Source organism: Panthera leo, chromosome E3 (assembly GCF_018350215.1).
Source record: "Panthera leo isolate Ple1 chromosome E3, P.leo_Ple1_pat1.1, whole genome shotgun sequence".
Lineage (NCBI taxonomy): Eukaryota > Metazoa > Chordata > Mammalia > Carnivora > Felidae > Panthera > Panthera leo.
The window spans coordinates 18,423,999-18,446,397 of record NC_056694.1 but is presented as its reverse complement, the minus strand read 5'-3'; the positions used below and the strand labels follow the sequence as shown (position 1 = coordinate 18,446,397).

Genomic DNA, 22,399 nt, shown 5'->3' with positions numbered 1-22,399 from the left:
GCCGGGCGGGAGCGCGCGGGCCGGAGACCTGGGGTCGGGAATGGGAATGGGCGCGGGCCGGGCCGGGGCGGGCCGGCCGCCCCGCGGGGCCCCGCGCTCCGGCCCGGCCGCCCGCCCGCTCCGCGCCGGGTCCCCTGCGGGCCAGGGACGAGGGCTGCGCCACATCGCGGCTTGGCGCCCAACTCGGGCCGCCGCCCGTGCCCCCCGGGAACAGCGGGGAGGGCCGGCCTCCCGGGACGCCCCCCGCGCGGGTCCCCGCCGCCCATTGTCCCGGCCCCGCTGAGCATCGTCCTCTGGGGTCTGGACCCAAGCTTTCCCCGGGCCTCCCCCCCCTCTCCCGGGGCTTTGCCTTGAGCGAAAATTCGGGTAAGCGGTGTGCCTGAGGCAGGGCGGGCGCGGTGCTCTGGGGGGCGGCATTCTCAGCCTTTCCGGGTCGCCCGGCCGTTGCCGACCGGCCGTTCCACCTCCAAGTGCCTGATAGCAGTAAATAAGTAAGGGGCGATCAGAGCCCATCGGAGCCGCTTAGGGAGACTCAGGACTCCCTTGGAGGCACTTTGGAGGGTGTGCCGTCTCCCAACCGTGGCCCCTGTGGACCGGACTGCTCAAGTTCTTGACCTGTAGACATTTGGAACCGGGAGGAAAGAATTGTGGAAACGCCTTGGGCAAATGGAAAAACAAAAAGAGGGGGGGCTTTCAAAACAGCTTTTCTCACTTTGGATTGGGGAGCAAATCCTTCTCCAGGTTTGTCTGGTATCGCTTTAATGCTTGACAGGAAACTATCGATGATGAAATGACAGAAGAGACCAGAGTTTGTAGTGGTTTTGAGAGCCTCTGGAGGTTCATTATCGTGTGCTGTGTTATCTAGGGTAAGTTTTTCAAGGTCTTTCAGGGCAGTGAGCTGTCCTGTCCCCGCTGACTGTTTATTCTGAGAAGGGGTATGAAAGTGTGACTTTTTCATCGCTTTTTCTTCTTCTTTGTTTTCAACAGTTGAGTAAAAGGGGGAGTTTGGTTTGGCCAAAGCACGTGGGGACACTTCTTTTCTGTGTGTGTCTGAAAATACTTTTACTTCCCCTTGAGCTTTCTATATTTGCTTTTTACAGTTTCATTTCCCCACCTAACCTTTTTGCTTAGTTTTGTTCAATTTCGTTGCTACCCCCACCCTATTATCTCCGTGTGCACTTATCCTGTTTCCAGAGTGGATCCCTGTCCCTACAGCCTAGCAGTGCCTACTTTTCTGTCATTTGTAGGAAAATGATAGGAATAGGGAGTGCCAAGGGGAAGGCAGACGGAATAGTCGTGGGGCCCAAAGCTTCAAGCAGGCATCTGTGAATGAGTTACAAGATCACTCCTTAGGAGTTTTCTGCCCCCCCACCACACCCCCCAGCATTCTCAGTAACATGCATTGTGAAATCAGTATTTAGTGACTCTCAAGACACATGTGTCACATTGTCGTTCTGGCCAGTTTGTACATCTCATGAGGAAAGGGGTGTTTGTTCTTTTTGCACAAAGTTCTGAGACTTTTCAAGCTATCAAGCCACTCAGGGTCTCTTTGGCTCCGGCTTCCTCTGTAGCAGGTTCTCCCTTCATGCTGCCGAATTACAGCCATATGTGCCTCCTTTCGGTTGCCAGAGGCCGCCGAGCCTTCTTCCCTGTTAGCCTCTACCTGGAAGTCTCCAAAGCTCCTTTCACCTCACCTGCCCTAGACCTGCCTCCTACTCATTCTTTAGGTGTCCAGGCAAAGGTCACTGCCTCTAAAAGACCTTCTCTGATGCTCCAACGTGGATTGGGAGTCCCTCTCCTGGCCACTTACGTACGTCCGCATAGCACCTGCTTTTCTATAATGCAAGGCCTGTTTACTTGTTAGTATTCTCCATTAGACTGAACGCCTTGAGAGTCCTTGCCATCTTTCTGTTTCATTTGCCAGCTCTGCTGTGGCTCCTGTCATATGGTCGATTCTCCATAAACATTTGTCAGTCTAGCACACATCTAGATCTCACCAGCTCGCTCCGGTGGTGTGAGCCCAAGAAGGGAAAATGAAAGCTGGATAGAGTAAATGGTGATTCGTGCTAGCATTGTAATTCTGCCCTGACCTTTGACTATGTTTGAAAATCTTTATTGTCAGATGCCAGTGGAAGCAGCAGCTGTTACAGAGGTGTTAGGGGTGTGGCAATTTCTGCTCCCAAAGCCAAAACTGTTTACTGGGGAAGCTTTGGCTTTACTCCTGTTGATTCCCTGGATAAGTTTGTATTTTTTCCATGTCAAGAATTACGAAGGACTCGGGAGGAAAAATGGAGGCAAGAGAGAGCCTAGAATTGTAATTGTGTGTTATTGGCGTAGGCATCAGGATTGGGATTTGGGGGGGTATTTGGGTCACGAGGAAAGCTAGAAAGCAGAGAAGTTACCTCCCCCCCGTCCCCCCGTCCCCCGCCACAGCCAGGAGTGATATTCTGTGTGTGAGTGGCTCGCCTGTTGTGTCTGTTACAGATGTATAGAGTTCTGAGTGCCGTCTTGCGAGGAAGTATTCTCTTCCCAACAATGAGGATCTCATGAGTCACCCCACAGTGAGGTTCTGTGGGATGGACATGTGGGAGAATTTGTAATGGCTGAAAGAAGTTGAGTTCTCATGATGCAGTTTGTGGACAATGGGTGCATGAGTCTGTTTCGGAGGATGGTTTGTGTATCACAGGCGCAAGGACGATGCAGTGGTCTCTTGAGTGGGGTATCCCAAAGAAGAGAATTAGGATGCTTGATTCATCCGTTCAAGAGACCCTTCTTGAGCCCAAATTATGTGCCGTTGTGGAAAGTAGAAAAGAATCCAAGTGAATACAAACGCGGCTTCTGCCCTGAAGGGGCTCCACAGACTTGTGGAAGAGATAGGCAAGCAAAAATGCTTATACACCATGAGGTAAGTCCTTATAGAGGGATGGCTGACACACTAAGTGAAACTCTACTCTTACTGGAAGGAGAGAGGTAACACAACACAACAAAACCAAAAAAAAAAAAAAAACAGGAGAAAATATGACCAGAGCCTTTCCCCTCTATCTTTCAACACTTCTTTTAAACTTCTGTTGTATTGAGTGCATCCCTATTTTTTTTTAATGAGAGAAAAACAATTTTTTTAAATATTTACTTTTGAGAGAAAAGGGTAGAGAGAACATGAGCGGGGGAGAGGCAGAGAGAGAGGGAAACACAGAATCCGAAGCAGGCTCCTGGCTCCGAGCTGTCAGCACAGAGCCTGACGCGGGCCTCAAACCCACGAACCGAGAGATCGTGACCGGAGCCGAAGTCTGACACTTGACCCAGTGAGCCACCCAGGTGCCCCGTAGGTAGGTCTCTTTTGATTGTCAGTAAACCCACCTCGAGGGGCGACTGGGTGGCTCAGTTGGCTGAGTATCCGGCTCTTGATTTCAGCTCAGGTCATGATCTCACAGTTCCTGGGATCAAGCTCTGTGCCAATGGTGCGGAGCCTGCTTGGGATCTTCTCTGTCTCTGCCCCTTCCCCGCTCTCTGTCTCAATGACGAAAAAAGAAAAAAACACACAAAACCAAACCAACTGGAATTGTTATAAGCCAAGCTGCGAATTTGATTGGCTCCTATGTGAGGAAAAGAGTCCAAAAGCAATATAGTTGCAGCCAGGGCTGGATCCAGGGGTTCCACTCTTTAGGTAAGCTGTGTCTATAAGCAGGAATCGCCCCCCCACCCCACCCCTCCACCCCCCGGCTTCCAACGTCTTCAGTTCAAGTCCCAGAGGGACAAAGAATACCTTTCACTGTGGCCAGAGCCCCAGGATTGACTCTGAAGGTATCTGATGGGGTCAGTGGCCTTTGCCTGGACAGGGAAATGGAGTCAGCCCCACCCAAGCCACAGGGGCCTAGAATGGGAGAGTGCTGAGCCCCCTCCCCCGCCAGATAACCGGGGTGTTCTTCCCAGCAGGAGGCAGGAAGTGTGGTCTTTTCTAGTCCTGCTAAAAGGAAAGAAAGAGCTTTTTGGAAATCCGTGGCGCAGAGAATCCAGTAGCTGCGGATGGTCGTTGGCGTGGAGGGTGTGGAGGAAGGGGTGCACCGAGGTGAGGAACCTGAGCGTTTGGTTGTGAGGTCGATGAGTCCAGGAGGACAGGAATCTGGTGGCCTCATAGCAGACTTGACTACGCGGGTGAGGCTCTGGGAGGGAGTGTCTCTTTGGGTGTCGGTTTCTGCCAAGATGGAAGCTCTCCCTGGAGGCCTGAATGTTCTCCTAGGTAGTAGTAGCCTTTAGGTAGGTCAGGGTTGCAAACTCCAAGCCTCAGGGGGCCAGGCTATAGACCAGCTTAGGTCATGATCTCATGGTTCTTGAGTTCGAGCCCTGCGTTGGGCTCTGCACAGACAATGCTAAGCCTGCTTGGGATTCTCTCTCTCTGCATTCCCCCCACTCACGCACTCTCACTCTCAAAATAAATTAATAAACCTGACCCCCCACCAAAAAAAAATTGCATTTGCAACGGCATCAAAAAATAAAATACTAATTACATTTAACTAAAAAAGAGATTCAAAACTTGTACACTAAAACTATAAAACATTATTGAAAGAAATTAAACAAGATTTAAATAAACAGACTCGTGGATTGGAAGACAATGTTGTTAAGATGGCAGCACTTCTCCAGTTGATCTACAGATTCAGTGAAATCTTTATCAAAACCACAGCTGGCTTCTTTGCAGAAACTGACAATTTGATGCTAAAATTCATATGGGAATTTATGGAACCCAAAATAGCCAAAGCAAATCTTTAAAGAGAAGGACAAAGTTGGAGAACTCACCCTTCCTGACTTAAAAACTTATTAGAAAGCTACAGTAATCGAGATAGTGTAGTATTAGTGTAAGGAAAGACATATTGATTAATGGATAGAATTGAAAATCTAGAAATGTACCATCATATTTATAGCCAATTGATTTTCAACAAAGGCATCGAGACAACCCAATGGGAGAAAGAACAGTCTTTTCAACAGTGTGGGGACAGCTGGATATTGCATGCAAAAGAATGAAGTTGAACTTCTACCTCACACCCTATGTAAAAATTAACTCAAAATGGATCAAAGACCTAAATGTTAAGTGCTAAAACTATTAAATTCTTAGAAGAAAACATAGATGTCCATCTTTGTGGCCTTGACACCAAAAACACAGCAGAAGGAAAAAAGCAGGTAATTGACATTATCACAATTTAAAAATGTTGTGCTTTGGGGTGCCTGGCTGGCTCAGTCAGTTAAGCATTTCTTGATTTCGGTTCAGGTCATGATCCCACAGTTCGTGAGATCAAGCCCCACGTCAGGCTCTATGCTGACGGCACGGAGCCTGCTTGGGATTCTCTCCCTCTGTCTCTGCTCCTGCCCCCACTCATGCACTCTCTCTCTCTCTCTCTCTCAAAATAAGTAAATATTAAACAATGTTTGTGCTTTAAAGGACATAGTTGAAAAGTGAAAAGACAACCCATAGAATGGGAGATAATTTTTGGAAATCATATTTCTGACAAGAAACTTGTACTAATATAGATACAGAACTCTTACAACTCAAAAATGCAAAAACAAATAACTCAATTTAAGAATGGGCAAAAGGGATGCCTGGGTGGCTCAGTCAGTTAAACGTCCAACTTTGGCTCAGGTCGTGATTTCACAGTTTGTGGGCTCAAACCCCACATCTGTCTCTGTGCTAACAGCTCAAAGCCTGGACCCTGCTTTAGCTTCTGTGTCTCTCTCTCTCTCTCTCTCTCTCTCTCTCTCTCTCTCTCTCTCTCTGAGTCTCTCAAAAATAAATAAAAGATTTTTTAAAAAACTTAAAAAGTGGGCAAACAACTCAGTCTAAGAAGATACACCCATGGCCAATAAACATGTGAAAAGATGTCAACATTGTTAGTCATCAGGGAAATGCAAATCCAACCCTCAACAGGATACCACTTTAAGCTTACTAGAATGGCTAAAATAAAAAAGACAGATGATGACAAGCATTGGAGAGGATAGGAGAAATAGGAATGTGATCCGCTGTTGGTAGAAATGTAAAAGGGTGCAGCCACTTCGGAAAACAGCCTGGAAGTTCCTCAAAAAGTTAAACATCCAGTAATTTCACTCACAGGTATGTACCCCCAAAGAATCAAAAACACGTGTCCAAACAAAAACTTGTACGTGAATATTTGTAGCAGCATTATTCATCATATGAAAAAGGAAAAAAATGCAATGTCCGGTGAACGGATGAAGAGATGTGGTATACTCACATAAGGGAATAACTGGGAGTAAGAGAAAGGAAGTCCCGATGTGTGCTACAACATGGAGGAACTGTGAGAACACGCTGAGTGGAAGAAGCTCATCTCGAAAGACCACCTAATGTAGGTATCATTCCACTTATATGAAATGTCCAGAATAGGTAAATCCCTGGAAACAGAAAATAGATTAGTGGTTGCCTAGGGCTGTGGGCAGAAGTGGGATGGAGGAGGGGCGGGAGGGGTTGGGGGAGGTTGGGATGAAATGAGGAGTACTCCTAAGAGGATATAGAGTTTCTTGTTGGAGTGATGAAAATATCCTAAAATAGATTGTGGTGATGGTTGCTCAACTCTGCAAATATACTAAAAACTATGTACATTTTAAGTTGGTAAATTATATGGTACGTGAGTTATAGTTGCAATAAAGCTGTTGTAAAAATAACAGTGGTGAATCACTGATACCAGTGAAAATTAGAGTTGGCTAAGTAATTGTTAGTGTGGTTGTTGCACCTGTAATCATTGAGAAAAATACGTTTTGGGAAAAAATAGATTCTTTGTGCAACGATTATCAACATTTTGACAACCTTACTTTGTCTCCTAGCATATATTTGAACACCTTTGATAATCTGGGACCATATAAATTCTTTTACATATTTAGAATACCTATTTAGCATTCTTTTCAGCTGTCCACAGATGAGTAGGAAAAACGCACTCTTCTTGTGACTTTCTCCTTTACTCTCACACAACTACCACACTCACAACACTTCTAACACCAGATGTGTTGTGTTCCCCTCCCGCCCCCTGGTACCAAGCAATTCTCCATGATACCGGCTGGGTATCTTACAATTCAATTCAATTCTGACCCTAACAGGAGTAGCACAGAACCCATAGGTTAAGGGCCCAGTCCCACGAGACTGCCCCCCACTTCAGATGCCATTTACAAGTGGTAGGTCCTCAGATTACCCACAATTTCTGTTGACCTGGTTGCTAGTCAGAGGTTCCCATGACCACCACCACCCCCATTTTGAATTCAGTTACTTGCTAGAACAGCTCATAGGACTAAGAGCAACACTTATTTACATTTACAAAGATCATGTGTGATAGAGCATACAGATGACTATCCAGATGAAGAGATACATAGGGCAAGTTCTGGGAGGGTTCACCAACCCTGTTCACCAACATGGAAGTTCTCCAAACCCTGTGCTATTGGATTTTTATGGAGACTTCATCACGTTGGCATGAACAACTGTTGACTCGTTTTCATCCCTCTTTCCTCTGTGGAGAACGGTCGGAGGGGCGAGGCACAGAGAGAGGTGGTAGGGCTGAAAATCCCAAGCTTCTAATCACAGTCTTTCTAGTAACCATCCCCCATCCAGGGGCCACCCATTAGCCCATCCAGAGTTCTCATTAGAACAAAAGGCACTGCTATCACCCAGGAAGTTCCGGGGAATTTAGGAACTGTGTCAGGGACTGGGATCAAATATCAAATATTGGAACAAAAGAAGCTCTTAGTGCTCTGATCAGTTAGGAAATTACAAGGCTTTTGGAAGTTCTGTGCAGGAACTGGGGGCAGAGACCAATGAACATATTTTCTATAATTTCATAACAATACTTCTAATGGATTATTACTCACTGAAGATGGGAATTGTCTTGTTTACATGCTGAATTCTTTTATGACTCAGAAATGTTTTCAGATGCAAGTAACAAGAAACCCAACCACAGTGGTGCATACAAACACGAGGCTACTTTTTTCTTCATATGAGAAATCTGTGAGTAGGCAGCTGCTGACATTGGTTCAGATGCTCAACAATGTCAAGGCAAATGTTTCTGGCATTCTCTTGGCCTTTCTCAACATTAGCACTCAAGACAGGAAGAAGGAGGAAGAAGACCAGGCAGCACCAACATCAGAAAAACAGAAGCTTAAAAAAGAAAAAAGAAAAAAAAAAAAAAAAAGCTTTCCTAGGAACCTCACCAACTTCCACTTACATCTGGGTCACATGGCCTCCTCTGGCTGGAAAGTGGATGATAAAAGGAGGGTCAGGGATGAGAAGGGGAGGCAGGACATCAACTGACAATATCTGCTAGGATTCCAAAGTCTATGACAAATGTTGGTATATAGTAGGAGGTGTCTCCACAGTCCTTCATAAGTATCTGTTGAATGCATATGATAGAATGTTTATTCACAGATACTCAGTCCTCCTCCCTTGGGAGGTTGAGACATCCATGCTGTGTGGAACCTTGGCATCTAAACTTCCTTCAGCCAATGAAATGAACACAGAAGTGGCTTTAAGAGCCAGGTTCTCTTTTCTTTGCCCCTGTGATCATGGAAGCAGGTGTCAAAGTGGAGCCTGTATCCGCTCCAGTCCTTAAATGGATATGATGAGAAGAACAGCCAGCTTACCCATGTTAGTGAAGGCACTGAGAATATTTAGTTGTTATTGCAGCCTAACCTAACCCATCCTGACTGATAACAATGTACGTACCCAGGCAAAGAAATCCACAACCAATCCCCAAATTAAAATTTTACAAACTATATTTCCTGATCACATTAATAGCAAGACTGTGCCTAAATGAAGATAAATGATAGCCACCTGGAAGTGAAACAAAATAAAAAATAGCTCCTCTGTCAAAGTGGAAATCAATACTGAAAAGACAGACTAGACATTTAAGATGATGAGACCACTGTATAAAAATACATACGGGGATGGGACTAAAGTCATTCTTAGTAAAAATTCATGATCTAAAGCTGATACTGCTAACATAAATCTGCGTAAACGTTGGAAGATTGAGAATAATTGGATGAAGAATTCAAAATAAGCTAGAAAATGAACAGCAAAATAAAAAGTGGAAGAAATTAATAAAGATAAGAGCCTACATTAATCACAAAGCAAAAAGTCTGTGGAATTGATTAATCGAATCAAGGACCAGAACTCTGGAAGGATAAATCAAGTAGACAAGTCTCTGGGAAATAGGATTCCCCTCAAAGCAGGTAGAAAGAGAGAGATACTCAATGTAAGGCATGAGAAACAGACAATATAAATTGGTACCATATTTCTGGTGGGCGGATTGACACAACTGTCAAAATGTAAAATGTGCGTACCTTGAAAATTTGATGGATAAATAAGTGTTAGGTTGAACTGACTGAGGTTCTCAAATGTTGAAGTCTCATGGAAAAATACTACTTTTTTGTAAGAAGGTTGAAACCCCAGACTTGGCGAACAGGGGATAAATGGAACTCCCCTCTCCAAAAGCCTTTGGAGAGGGATGTGTCTCAGTCATTGACCTTGGCCCCATGATTCTATGAATCAGTCCTATACAAAGGACATGGTCCTAGGTAGCCAACTTCCCCTCTTCTCCTTCTGGAAAATTTTCCTGGATTGTTCTGGGCTCTAACAGCCCAAACCATCCCCAGGCTCCCAGAGCATCCCCAGACTCAAGGGGTGTTCACAATGATGCCTTCTCTACTCACTGAACTGTCTTTATCTGATGCCTCCAGGGAAGCTCCTTGAGTCAACTTGTCCCCTCTCATGCTGTGAAGCAGGGCCTTTTTGAACTCAGGTTCACATCCCCTCCTCCTCCTCTTCCATCATGTTGCCCTAGGCTTAAATCAGCACTTTTGGCTGGAAGGCTGGGCCTCATTCTGAGCTCTGGATCTCACTCTGCCTTTAGCATCGCCATCTCCCATTGGAAGATTCCTTTATGCCCAGAATCCTAGAATGCAAAGTGCAGATACATCCAGGCTTCTGGCCTAGAGTAGACTCTGGCCATTGGGATTCATGGCCAGAAATGAATGCTTATTCATTCATTTATGCATGTTTACATTTATTTATGTACTCTAGTCACTCAAAAAAATATGTATTTGCACACCCAATTAGTGCTGGACATTTTTCTAGGCACTGACGATTCAGCAGTGAAAACAACAGAGGAAAATCCTTGCCCTCCGAGAGCTAATATCCCAGTAAGGTGGATCAGCAGTAAACAAATAAGTAGGTGAACTAAAGTGTATGTCAGTAGTAAAGTCTCTGGAGAAAAATAAGACAGAGAGGGAGGCTAGGGAGTATGTAAGGGGTAGAGGCCCCATTGAATGATGACATTTGGATAAAGGCCTGAGGGAGTGAACCCCGCAGGTTTCCAGGAGAGTTCTGTTCCAGTAGAGGGGATGGCAAGTGAAAAGCCCTAAAGAGGAGGCATGTGAAGACTATCTGAGGTAGGAGGTCAGTCGTGCTGGAGCTGAATAAGCAAAGGGTGAACGCTAAGAGGCGAGGTTAGAGGGAACAGGGGGGTGGAGGCTGTGGTCAGAACCCTGGCTTTCTTCTAAGTGAGCTGGGAGCCACTGGAGGGTCCTCAGATGGAGAGGGACATGAAAGACCTCTTGCTGCTGTGCTGGAAGCAGACTGTAGTGAAGCTGGGATAGACAGACACAGGTCAGTCAAGAGGCTTCTGTAATGATCTGGTGACAGGGGAGGGTGGTGTGCACCTGGGTGATGGCACGGAGGTGACACCATAGGCAGCGAGAAGGGGGTGTGTGAAGAAAGGGAACTGGGGCGGCTCCAACACCAGCCTTTAACGCCCAGAGCCCGCACCCCCTCTAGGAATCCCCACAGGGTGACAGGGTCTCTGGTAACTCCTCTTCAGCCGCCTTCTTCCTCTCTGAGGACCTGCGTGTGATCGTGTCCAAAAGCTCGTTCCCCAGAACTCTGATTCTCCCTCCAGAGGGCTCTGTTCCTCGCTGTTGGATGAAAAATGAATAGGATGAGAACACCAAGTGAGCATGGGCTCATCTGAATTCTGCCTCAGCCCCCTTGCTCTCTTCAGTGACAGGAAAAACACACCATGTAAGCTGCTCAGTGAAAAAACAATATTTGATTAGGGCTGAGAGAGTTAGACAAGTAAACAATTAAATGTTCTATTATGATCAGTCTTTAGCCATTTAAGCTTCAGTTCAAGAAGGAATCATTATAAAGGTCTAATAGAAATGAAAATATAAGGAGGGTAGTTTTGTGTTACATTTCAACCATTGGCTCAGCCTTGCAGATCGAAAGTCGGTTTGACCATGGCCGAGAAAGGCTCCCAGCCACAAGGGGACTTACACAGACAGGAAGGAGGTGGAAGGCAGGCATGTCTACCAACTGGCCGGGGTGGAAGCAGGAACCTTTCAGCTAAGAAGGTTTCATCCTGCACAACAGGAGCTTTTTCATTTTATTTTTAATGTCTGAGAAGCAACATGAGAATTCTGCCTGGGAGGCAGGAGAGGCAGCTTACAAGAAGCTTCTGGATGTCTTGTGAGATGCTGGATTGTAGAATAAATATGTGTAATAAAATCCCCCTGGTTACCCAGCTTTGAGGATTTGGAAATACCATTGGACTGTTTCTTGAAGGAATTGCTTCACTGAAACTGGAAAAATACCTGCTCAGGACACCACAATCACAGCAGAGGACTTTGGAATAAAGACACTATTCATCACTGAGGTCTGAGTCTTTGCAGCCGAGACACCGGCACATCCTTCTGGGGATATAGAGAGGCAAGCCCAGGTCACCTCTTCCTTGGATCCTCTCAATGTCTTGTTCCTCTCAAGGAGTTCCCGTCTCTTCTCCAGAATGTCCAGCATGTCCAGAATCCCAGGGGAATTCGAGAGTATAGGGTGCTCCAGAGCCCAGGTTGCCCATTAGAGGAGTCCTGCACTGGGCAGAAACGACCAGCCCCTAGTACTGCCATACTTCTCAGTCTTGGCCAAGGACCAACCCACAAAAAGGGTTACTTTGGTTCAAATCTAAGTACCTGGAAGGAGCTGCCGGATGGAGGCTGTCAGTTATTCCTATTCTTGCCACGGCAGTTTGCTTCTTTTGAAGGGGAACTCGAGTGCTGTGTCTCTGGGTCTTCCACAAGCCCCCAAATCAAGCAGTCAATGTGAGAGAAGAGGCTAGGGAGGAAGAATTGCTTACCCTGGAGTAGGACCTTGGCCTGCCTCTAAAATGGGCCACACGGTTTAGATTTGGGACACAAGCCTTTCAGTACAAAGTGTGATTTTGCCTACAGTATTCTTTCTCTTGAGCACCCATGGTGACATTTAGCAGATGAATGAGAAGCCAGAGGCCCTGGCTTCTGGCCAAACTCAACGTAGCTACTACATTTGAGGTTAATCAAATTCATTTTTCCCCCCATCGGCAAACTTTTAGTTCTCGTTTGGCTTCCCGTGTGGCTTTCTCTACCGTAAAGACGGTGCTGGCCATTGGGCTTGAATGAACAATTGTATTTCTCATCGTAAATGAATGCTTTGAAATTACACCTTCCATACCAGCCTTTACTTCGGTAAGTCCACCTCAGAAATGGGTCCGATGTCATATTCTGGACCATATTTCAGCCCAATAAACTGAGAACTGTATTGTGAACAGAAAAAGCAAATGCCACCCTAGAAGGCTTTTTGGAACTTAATAAGGCCACCTTCCTTAGACATTCCCCTAACTTGTCAAGCTCTTCTTTGGACCTTCTGTATGACAAATGTTTGAGAAGGTTCTTTGGGTGGATGACAGTCAACAAATCCTGTAAAGTGTAAAAGGCCCCATCATTCATCAACATCTGTGTTACCATGAGGTCAGTGCAGTGAGTCCAGGGTACAGGTGGGTACACTGGGGGTAGAGAACAAGAAAACCCTGGAAGGAGCACAGGTTAGCATGAAAATTATTTCTGTGCTGAGGTCCAAGACAGTTGTCATGTGTGGAAAGCCCCATCAGAAACATTGTGACCATGAATTTTTTGCACACGTGCAATAACCAGAAGAGCTGTTGATGATGAAGATTAACCAAAACAGCATCCTCAAGTACAGCAAAAGCTATAATTCACCAGATATTTGGGACAACAGACCAAGTTGCAGATAGATTTGTTTTATCTTGGAAAAGGGGAGATGTAAAGAATTTGATAGCATTTCTAAAATTTTTTTTTTTCATTTCAACATTTTATTTATTTATTTATTTATTTATTTATTTATTTATTTGAGAGACCGATTGTGAGTAGAGGATAGGCAGAGAGAGAGGGAGACACAGAATCCAAAGCAGGCTTCAGGCTCTGGACTGTCAGCTCAGAGCCTGATGTGGGGCTCAAACCATCAACATTGAGATCATGACCTGAGCCGAAGTCAGACGCTCAGCTGACAGCCACCCATGTGTCCTGATAGCATTTTTTTTTTTAATGAGGAGCATGCATTTGAAAGTCCTATTTCTAGCTTCTCTTATACTCTAGGGCTTGAGCAGCAGCATCTGCCTTCTTTAAATGGGGCCTAGGGCTTCATTCACAGGGGGCCACCCGGCCAGCTGCCCTTGTTTATATCCCCAGTCTGGCTGGTTCCTTCTGCATTTATAACTCTCTGTTTTACAGAGAACAGAGCAGCAGGACTTCCCAGGGGACAGAAGTGGGTGTCTTCCTGTGTCTTCCCCGGGTCCTCACAGCCTAGGATAGATCACAGGTACTGACTTGTGGATGGCCAACCTGGAGCCTCAGGTCAACGGGGTCCTTACACCCTTCGGGGGAGCAGAGCAGTGCTTGCAGTGCCATGACCCAAGCCAGGGGCCACACAAGGCCACAGGAGGTGGCACCTTCCTGAGGAGTGGAGTGACCCCACCAGCTTTGCAGAATGTTCCATCATCTTGCTAGGCATGAAGAGGCTGGCCGCTGGTATGTGTGGCTCTGAGGCGGGGGAATGGATGAAGGTGCATGTGGGGTCGGCGTGTGGAGGCCCTTTCCCTAGGTGGTGTCGGGTGAGTGGTGTGCGTGCCGAGGGAGAGGGGCTTTGTATCTGCTGGCATCAGAGCAAGTACCTACATCGCGTCTGTGTGACTGTGACAGATGAGGAGCCTATGTCTTGAACAGAGGGCATCAAATGTGTGTACAGCATCTGAATAAATGTGCTTAATTGTTCTCATCACACAGCTCTTTTATCAGCATATTATTTGTTTAATGGATAGCAGTTCTCCCTCCTCCAGGATAATTCATTCGGGTTTAACATTGAGAACAGAACTCAACCATCCGTCCTCACCTCACAGGGTGTTTGAGACTGATCTCCTGGTCCCGGTTTGCCTGTCTGGTTAGTTGGTTAGCTAGCTAGCTGAGCGGTCATACTTTTAAGTATCCTGAGTGGGTTTCCTGTCTTTTCTGAGCCCCATCTTTGGCTTGTTGTGTGAAGTCACCAAATCCCTGTTCTCTGTGTCAGCTCATTGCTGCAGAATTCTTTCTTCCCTTCTTTCTTCTTTTCGATTTTAATGAGTCTAAGTTATTTCAGAATATATTAGATCATTCTCTCCCTTGTGTTGGATATTGGAGGGGATGCAAGTAAACCGAACATTTATCAGTCCTCTCTTCTCTTAATTGAACAGGGGCTGACTGCTGCGAGGCTTGGTATTCTGCCCAAAGATGTCCCTGAACATCCACAGCTGGGCTTCTGTCGGCTCTGTAAGCAACAAGGACAGGCCAGGGCGAAGGTGCTTCAGCATTTAGAGCTGGAGCCTTGGCGCGGGAACAAAGCCTGTTTGAGGCACCCCGTTTGAAGGCCTACTGAATCCATGATGGCCGAATCCTACCTTCGTTGGCAACCATCTGCCTCATCCAGCGATTCTCAGGGAGCTCATGCCAGCATTTAGGCAGCTTCCTATTTTGCAAATGATTCGTGATTCATAATGGACAGAAGATTGCTCTTCAGATGACCTGTCAGGGTAAGCCTGATTCGGGGATGGGGTCCATAGGAACCTGTCCTCCATGTTCAGAGGGGTAGTAGAGGTCTGAGGGGCCACAGTGGTGCAGGGGTGGTACAGCTCAGGCTTACTGCTAGCTTATATGATGCCTTTGAGTGGATTTGCAAGATGTGCCCCCTCTGGGTACATGGACACAACCCCATGGCCACACAGCTTGGCAATGGGAGGGCTCCTTCTTGGAGGAAAATGTGCCTCTTTCCCCTGGCACATTCAGCCCTGAACCAGGGAATGTGCTTTGGTAAGGAAAGCGTAGACTGTATTTAAGGCCCCACTTGACCCCTGGTGCTTTAGGGGTGCTTTAGTGCGGAGCCCTGAAGCAGATGCCCCTCCTTCTCTAGTGGCAACTGGGCGAGCCTTTCCAGTGCTGGTTCTTTCCACCTCGAGAGTGTTAAAGACAAGACAGCATACCCAGAATGGAGTCGCTTATGCTAAGTCCCACTGCACCAAACTAAGGCTTAACTTAATTACAGTTTTGGCTCTCCCAGAAAGGGAACCTTAAACCTTCGAATAGCCTGATCATCGTGAGTCAGGTAGTCTGCATGATAAGCCCCTTCCATCCCCTTAAAGGAAAGTAACCTTGCAATAAGCAACCCACCTTTTTTTGACTTCCTTCTTCCTGCTCCCTCCTGCCTAGAGACCTGAGCTCTTTTTCGGACGCTCAACCGACTGAGCCACCCAGGTGCCCCATAAGTAGCCACTGTTTTCAGTTTGGTGAATACCTCTGCAGTCATTAAAAGACAGTCTTTTCAAACATGAAAAATATTTTCATTTAACTTAAACCAAAACTATAAATATATTGCATTTCGCAAAAGGCCATTTTGTGATAAGGTACACATGCATAGTGACTTGGTTTCTTTCAAGTACTGTCTCCTCTGTGGCTTAAGAATCCTGTATTGCTTTGAAAGGTCTTTTGCCAGGTCAGTCCTCTTCCCAGGTGACAGTATTAATGGTGTTGTACGTGGGTAAAGTGTCAGTCACAGCATTTAGAAGATGATGCCCACACCCATCCGTTTCCGGTCCAGGTGGACCGATTCTAGTGAATATCGAATTCTAGTGAATCGAATTATAGTGAATTCGATTCTAGTGAATCTTTTCATCTTACAGCTTCATGAGATATGCTTCTTTGGCAACAATTCTATCTGGCATTTTGTGATACTCTCTGTTCAGATTGCTGTTTTCCCTAGTTCTCCTGTAAGACAGCTAATACTTGTTCTCTTTCCAAAGCATATCTTCCAATTGCTGCAGAAGGTTTGCCACATTCTGGTTGTAGGAAGCCACAGATGTCCTGCTGGGGCGGTCCTCTATCTCCAAATCTTTTTGCCGGATAATCTGAGTGAGTTTACCAGTCTCATCTTTGGATGGGTGATCGATCAATCTGTTCAGTTAATCAGATGTTCTTTTCAGTGAGGAGTTTATTCTCCAATTCTTTTTTTTTTTATGTTTTTTTTTTATTTCTAATCTCCAATTCTTGTCCTTTTGTTCCTTTTACTTGATCTTTCAGTTTTCAGCTTTAGATAAATAATGCTTTTCACTTCCACTTTTCTACATGAAGATGCTGAATCGTTGTTACTTGGAAAACATCAGAATGTTTTGTAGGAATGTACTTGCTGGGTTTTTGAAGGATCCGGGTTTTCATTTGCTCTATTGTGTTCTGCAAAATCTTAATCTCATCTTTCGCTGAAAGGAGCTGAGCGTGTTTAATGTTCATTTGCTCATGCTGGCGTGTGAGATCATCTACCTTCTGTTTCTGGTCTTGTAAAGCACGAAGCCGTTGCAGCTTACCCTGGCGTTGATCCTCAATGATCTTTTGTTGTTGTTTGATTTCGTCTTCCAGACGAACTCTTTCTGCATTCAGCTCATACACCTCGCATTCTAGTTCCATGATACGGCCTTGCGTTTGCGGGTCGACCACAGGTACAGTTTGGCTGTCTTCTCTCAGACACTCCAGTTCGTCTTGCAGAAATTCATTCTCTTCTCTCGTGGATGCAAGACAAACGTCTTGCTCCTCCACGGTTTGCTGTAAAATTTCGTTTTCTCTTAAGACTTGGCCGTACTTCTCTAATAGCTCCTGGAGCTCTGGCCTTCTTTCAAGTTTTTCGATACAGATTTCTTTCTCTTTAATAAGTCGTGTCAATCGCTTATGCTCCTCCAGAGCAGAGGAGAGCATTTCCTTAGTTTCTCTATGGTCGGCATCCATCTGCTCAACACTCTTTTTGAGTTGTAGTATTTCATCGTCTTTCTCTTGACTGCGTTGAATTAAACACTCCTGCTCTAACTGGGAGGACGACTTAGACAAGTTATACGTGTTGGTCAGTTCTTTAATAGCTTGCTCATACCTGGCTGTTTTCTCCAACAGCTTCTTTTCAGCCCGGCACAATTTTACTATTAACTGTCCTTTTTCTATTTTTAAGGCCCGCGTAATAGATTTTGTTTCCAGAGAATTCTTATGGTTACAGACGGTAGTTTCTTCCAGCCGACGTCTTACGTCTTCAAGCTCCAAAACCAACTTTCCATTTTCCACCTTGAGATTGAAAGCAGCTTTCTTTAAATTGCCATTCAGCTCTTCCATTTCTGAAAGGCTTTGCTGCAACTTTCTAACCGTCGTTTCCCTCCCCTTAAGTGAGTCATCTTCAACAGTATTGTCAGAGTCTTGATTCAGAGACGGTGCTGGCTCCTTCTCAGCTCTAGCAGATTCCTCCTCCTCTTGTTTAATATGTTCCTTAAGTTCAGCGTTCTCCTTCGGGATGTTTAAATTACGTATTTGCGACGGATCTGACCGATGCAAATCATTAACAGCCGATTGACTTTGAGGTGATTCTTCGTTTTGCGCATCTAACTCTTCAGCTATGTCCATCTGCTCATCTTCAAATGGATAAGCTCCCTTTTCATCATTGAGATCGTGTTCCACTTTGCCGTTGATGCCGTTGCCTTCATTTTGTTGTTCTGATAGCTGACCTCTCGTCAAAACCCTGGGCCGTGTAGTTTGTTTCTGTCCATCGAACTCCGCCAGCTCTGCTGTTGGGAGTTCCTTCTCGGTCCTACCCTGAGTGGATTTTTGTCCGTCGGCCTCCAAGTTACATCTGAAATGCTCTACTTCTGAATCCAAATTCACACCTCCTGGAGCCGTACGTTCAATCACTTCCTGCTCATGGCTCACTTTCCAAAGTGCCAGTTGAAGTGCTTCCCGTCCTTGACCTGATGAGTTTTCTTGTTCTAAAACGTAGACTCGCCCTTCAAGTTTCAGATCGTCTCCAATGAGATTGTCACCCTGGGTTAAGCTACACCGTGGCGTCATCTCCTTTTCCGCATGGGACAGCACTTGCCGCGGTCCAGACACTTCTTCCACTGCTGTACTCTCGGAAAGAACTCTTTCCTTTTCCGTCACTGTGTCACTTTGCCTCAAAACGGAAGGCTGCGATTCACATTCTTCAATCCTTTCTTTCTTTTCCTCATTGATCCGGTCCCATTCTCTCCTTAAAGCGTCTCTCTCACTTTCTACCGAAGATAATTTGTTATTGATGTATTTTACGGTGTCCTCAAGTTCTTCGATTTTCCTGGTAGACTCCACTTTTTCAGTCTGTAGCACTTGAATGGTGTTTTGCATATCCTCAATGACAGACTCATCAGCTGCTCTGATTCCAGAGTCGTCCTTCTCTAACAGATTTTCCAGTTCTTTGATTCTTTTTTCATAGCCTTTTGCCTTTTGATGGTACCTGCGACGTATTTCTGCCAGTGTCTGTTGATAGACGTTCTGCAGTACTGCCTTTTCAAGTTGATGGTCATCGATGGCCTCATTTCGATTCTGTTCAAGTTCCCTGATGGTAACCTGCAGTTTGTAGATTTCATTTTGCTCGTCGCTATTCGTTCCCGGTGCTGAAGTCTGGGAAAAATGCTTCCAATGGCTAACTTCAGCCTCCAGTCTTAAAACTTCATTTGACAGTCTGCTTATTTCTTGTTGTGACCAAATGAGGTCAGCAAAGTCCAGGTCATCCCCCGGGGAAGCTGAAGCAAAGTAGTTGATACCGTAACCCAAGGAAGGTGACGCTGTGGTTGATCGAAGGGCTGATTGGAGCTTCAGCAACTGGTTCTTGAGCCCTATCTGTCTCGCTTTAAGAAGTTTCATTTCTACCTCTTTCTGTTGTAGCTCGTATCGGTAGCTAAGAGTCTGCCGCTTTATTTGAAGCTCCGAGGCTTCATACTTCTCTTCCAGATGACTACAAAGACGTTTAAGTCTCTGATTCTCCCATCTTAAGGTTTCCCGACTCCCTTCACTCTCTTTTCGGTCAGAGTCAGGTCCTTCTCCCACCTTTTCGGTTCCCTCCATCCTCACATCTTTGATGACCTCAGAGATGTGGTCAGTGAAAGAAGCCACACTGCCACCCACTTGCTCTAGGGAATGGCCCAGGCCACCAGACGAAAAGGACATCGCTGCGGGTCACAGAACTGACCTGGTCCGCTCGGCAAAAAGCGTCCAGCGCAGTCGGACAGTCCCGCTAAGTGTCTCCAAACGGAGGCCTGCGCGAGGCTACTAATCAAATCACAACCAGGCGTTTCTAGGCAACGCCACACCGCGCGCGGGCTACTAGGTTCCGGGACCCCTGCCCACGCCCTCCGCCCCCTTACCCTCCCCCCACTGCCCCGCGGGCATCCTTCGCGGTCCCCAGGTGCCTGTGCGCACCTGCGGTGGAAAAAGCGACTCGCCCTGGACCTTCCTGGGAAGTCCAATCAAAGCACACACCGCTCTGCAGCTTGTGGTTTCCACTTAACAATTTTTTTTTTGGTAATTGACATGAAATGGGCATCCGGAGGCTCCCGGGTACCCCAACCCCTCCTCTTCCTCTCCCACCATCGTCCCCCCACCCCCCCGCGGGTCCCCGCCCCCTGCCCAGAGTGCCCCAAGCCCGGGTGTGGCTGTTCCCGGCCGCCAGGACCATGGGGTCACACCGCTGGCGCCTGCTGCCCCCTCCCACCGGCGCCCCGCCTAGCAGGGGCCGGGAGTCAGGACCGAGGCGGCGCCTGGCCGCAGGGCTCTGCGCGCTCGGCGGCGGTGCAGCCCGGGTGGGGGGGTGGGGCCGAGGGGGCTCGGGCGGCAGGGGCCAGGCTGCAAGCCGCGCTGGAGCCAGGCGCTCCTCTCCCAGCCCGGTCCCGCGCGCCCCCGGCTTGCGGTACCATTGCAAGTAAGGCGGGGAGGGCGGGGCTTCGGCCCGGGATCAGCAGCAGCAACAGCGGCAGCAGCAGCCATTGCCGCCGCCGCCGCCGCCATAGTAGCAGCTGCGCAGCCACCGCAGCAGCAGCTGCCGCAGTCGCCTCAGCCGCTGTCGCCCCCGCCGCCGCCTCCTCGGCCTGGAAGCGATGTAGCCGCGCCAGGCGGTCCCCCCCGAGCTGCCCGGCCCGAGCTCCGCAGGCCGTCGTTGCCGTTCAACCGCATGAAGTAGCTGGCCAGCCAGACTGTGGGCAGGTGAGTGAGCCGCGCCGGGCCGGCCGTGAGCGCGTGGGCCGGGGACTGGGGGTCGGTGTAGTGGCCCCGCGCTCCGGCGCGGCCGCCCTGCCGCCCGCTCTGCGCCGGGTCCGCTGCGGGCCAGGGAGGAGGGCTGGGCCACGCAGCGGCCAGGCGCCCAGCTCAGAGCCACCGTCCGAGCGCCCGGGAACAGCGGGGCGGGCCGGCCTCCCGGGACGCGCCCCGCGCGGGTCCCCGCCGCCCATTGTCCCGGCCCCGCTGAGCATCGTCCTCTGGGGTCTGGACCCAAGCTTTCCCCAGGCCTCCCCCCCACCCCGCCCCCCGCCCAGGCTCTGAGCTGTCAGCACAGGGCCTGACGCGGGGCTCGAACTCACGGACCGCAAGACCATGACCCGAGCCAAAGTCGGACGCTTAACCGACGGAGCCACCCAGGCGCCCCTTTTTCAGATTTTAGAAAAGTAAAAATGTACATATGCTGTTACTGTATAATCCATGGTGTGGGTCAGCAGCCCTTCGTTGAATATGTTAATATTTCTAGAGTGAAAATATAAAGGTACTTCATGCTAAATGGAACACTTAAAGATTGTAAATGGTTTCATATTAGTTCAGGTCAAGTTTTGTTACCAAATAAGTTACCAAAACACCTTGTTTTTTAGATTTCAAAATGATGGATAAGGGGTTATGGAGCTGGTTTACTCAGTAGTAATATTCCTATTGAGAGTCTGAGATGGTTTTTTGTTTTTTGTTTTGTTTTGTTGTTTTGCCTTTTACTCTACGTAATGTCTCCTTACTCCAAAAAGTTAGAAACCACAATGATGTTCTGTAACTAGGGGTCACAGACTCAAGTGCCAGGCGGGTAAAATTAATAAGCGAAGGGAAGGTAGACGTAAGGCAGTAGAGAGAGGCGAGGAATAGCAAAACTAGCTCATTGCACGGGCTTGCTTGCTCTTGGCAAGTCTAGCTACCTGTTGACATGGTGAATGTGGGTGCAGGGAACACCCACCTTCCCACTTTTAAGGATACTCCAGAACGCGGATTTTTTCGTGAAGTTTATCGATACTTAAGTATCAGCAGTGAAAAAGGAAAAGAAAAGAAACTGCTGGACGTAGGCCAGAGAAAATATATCTGCAAGCTTTATCTGGCCTTGGGCTGCCTGCTCTGACCTCCGGTTGCGAGACTGATTCTTACCGAATGAAAAGTTGGACCGTGGTGTTTTGGTAGTGAACGCTTTCTTGAGATGGGGATGGGACGTTTGCTTTATCATTGTTCGTTGTGCTTTACGTATATGTCACATAATTTTGCGGTCAGATGCTCTACCCCTGAGCTATAACCCCTAGTATATAATTTTGGAGCGTAAAATATTTCAAAAGAAAAAAACACTGGAGCACTGCCTTATTTTCTAGCCAGTGGGAAGTTTTCGTTCTCTTCTATGAATTTGAAAGTTTAATGTTACTTATTTTGGAAAAGGGAATGAGAACCCCAAGTGAAAATAGGGCCCTCTTTTTTAAAAAGTTTGAGTTAAGGGGGGTTAGATTATAATGTCCCTGCCTTTCCAGGGCCACAGTGATCTGAAGTGCCATTGCATGTCCGCCCCTGTATTTGGACTGGGAGGTGTGCCTCATCTTCTGTCCTCTCAGACCGTATCCCTGGTCCTATCCCCATACCTACCGCCACACGGCTGATGACTTTCAACTTGATGTCTTTTTTTTTTAAGTTTATTTATTTATTTGGAGAGAGCGAGAGCGAGAGAGAGAGAGACAGAGGGAGCGCACACAAGCAGGGAAGGGGCAGAGAGAGAGGAAAAGAGAATCCCAAGCAGGCTCCACGCTGTGAGGGTGGAGCCTGACGCGAGGCTCAAACTCACAAACCGGGAGATCGTGACCTGAGCCGAGATCAAGAGTCTCGGCTTAAGATCAAGATGCTTGATCAAGACTGACCCCCCTCTGGGTGCTCCTTAATTTTATGTCTCTAGTCCTGG

General features: G+C 47.3%; 1 long non-coding RNA gene across 2 annotated transcripts; it reads left to right on the top strand.

Annotated features, from left to right (window-relative positions):
- The first annotated feature begins 376 nt into the window (after positions 1–376).
- On the top strand, positions 377–22,166 carry LOC122209764. 2 transcript variants are annotated; one of them, XR_006197742.1, is made up of 3 exons: positions 394–866; positions 14,589–14,924; positions 22,155–22,166. It is a non-coding gene; the product is annotated as an uncharacterized LOC122209764 (long non-coding RNA). The 2 variants fall into 2 exon arrangements; XR_006197741.1 differs by lacking the exons at positions 14,589–14,924; positions 22,155–22,166 and adding an exon at positions 2,485–3,013 and having other exon boundaries at positions 377–866.
- The last annotated feature ends 233 nt before the right edge of the window (positions 22,167–22,399 follow it).